This window comes from Rhinatrema bivittatum, chromosome 4, assembly GCF_901001135.1.
Source record: "Rhinatrema bivittatum chromosome 4, aRhiBiv1.1, whole genome shotgun sequence".
Lineage (NCBI taxonomy): Eukaryota > Metazoa > Chordata > Amphibia > Gymnophiona > Rhinatrematidae > Rhinatrema > Rhinatrema bivittatum.
Genome location: NC_042618.1, coordinates 235,495,705 through 235,497,422, shown reverse-complemented (window position 1 = coordinate 235,497,422; position 1,718 = coordinate 235,495,705). Strand labels below are relative to the sequence as shown.

At 39.5% G+C, this 1,718-nt stretch overlaps 1 long non-coding RNA gene across 1 annotated transcript; it reads right to left on the bottom strand.

Annotated features, from left to right (window-relative positions):
• Positions 1-319: 319 nt before the first annotated feature.
• Positions 320-1,155, bottom strand: LOC115089490. The gene is made up of 2 exons (XR_003856114.1): positions 1,067-1,155; positions 320-643 (listed from the first exon to the last, which is right to left on the bottom strand). It is a non-coding gene; the product is annotated as an uncharacterized LOC115089490 (long non-coding RNA).
• Between the last annotated feature and the right edge of the window lie 563 nt (positions 1,156-1,718).

The window sequence follows — 1,718 nt, the reverse complement described above, 5'->3', positions numbered from 1 at the left end:
ACCAGGGGGGTCTCTTCCAGTTGCCTCTCCCTGGCCCGTCTTTTCCGACCCGAGTGCGGCATAATCAATTCCTGGTAAAAAAAATCTTTCAGAGGAAATCAACAGGGACACTCACCGCGGTACTGCTAATCCACCATCTTGGATCTCTACAGTGGGATTCTTACTCCCACTGTAAGAAAAATATAGTTCCAAGATGCACTATGAGATGGGGTTATAATGGTATATTTGCATTAATTCCCCCCCCCCTTCCTGCCACAGGTGAAAAGGAAGAATATTTATTTTCTATGACATTAGTTTAAAGGAAAATGACTCCAGAAACTCCAGGGGAGACAGTCATTGCACTGCCTCATTTATGTATTTATTTATTAAATTTCTTATATTTCACCTATATTGAAACAACCATTCTAGGCCGATTACAAAATAACAATCATCATTTAATGCAAACAATCAACCTAAGAATAGACAGCAATTGACATATTAAAAACATAAAATTAAAACAATCACCAACTATGGTCTACCATTTGATTTTTGTTCGTAAAGGGAAATTTGTTGAATTTCTATTTTCTTTGCCAGATGCTCTAGTGCTCTTTTTATGTGTTCCTTTCTTTATTTGCTCCATCAAATAATGCCTTCTTGATCATATCTGTAAAACAGGGCAGTATGGTTCTTAAGTCGTATTTGTAGAGCAACCATTTCATGTAGAAAATGCATAACTCAGAGGTCAGTGAAACATGACTTTCGACTTCTAAGCAGTTCATAATAGTCCTAAGCAAACTGGTTCAGGTTTAATTCAAACCATTGTTGAACCAGAAAGGGAGATTGGATGTGACTCAGATTTATCTAAGCCTTTGTCCTGTTACCACTGAATAAATATGAGCTGCAAGAGCCTGCTGACCAAGATCCAGTTCAACTCAAGACTTGGCACTGATTCTTATTTTTTACCTGACTTGCTAATCTAGACAAGGACAACTTAAGATCATGACTCAGGTTTGAAGTCTAAGTGCTGTAAAACGTCAGTCAGCTGTCAAAAGCCACTTAAAAAGAAATCTTCCTACACACCCCTCACCTGGCAAGCTGAACAAATCTCTGCTTCCTTATTACACCAGGGTCCTCACCCTGTTGTTTCTGCTGGCTCCTGCACAAGGCAGTCTGGTTGCCTAGGAGATGCTTCCACTTGCAATTTTCAAACAGCATGGAATCCTGCTCAGCCATGCCTTACAGTGTGCTACTGTAGCAAAAACCTGGACTGGATCAGCAAAATTGTCTGAATCTGAGTCAAATTTTACAATAAATTTGATTTTTTAATTCATTTTCCCCTCAGAAAATGTTTAGTAGAAGGTAAATATTTAAAGCCTAAATGGCTAAATATAACTTAGCCGGATATAACTTATCTGGCTAAGTTACATAGATATTCAGCGGCACGGCTATGCTGCTGAATATCAGCATAGAAGTAGCTACTTAGCCAAATAAGTTGTTTCCGTCTAAGTTTAAATCTGCTATTGAGCAGATCTAACTTAGACAGACAACCTATCCAGCTAAGTCTAAATATCACTACTTAGTCGGATAAGTTATCTGGCTAAGTAACACCACCCCAATCCACACACTGCCCGACCACAGAGCTCTCCAGCTAAGAGACAGAGATAACTTATCTGGCTATCTAGCAGCCTCTGAACCAAAGCAGATATTCAGCGGCTGCTACCTCAGATCTCCACCATGCT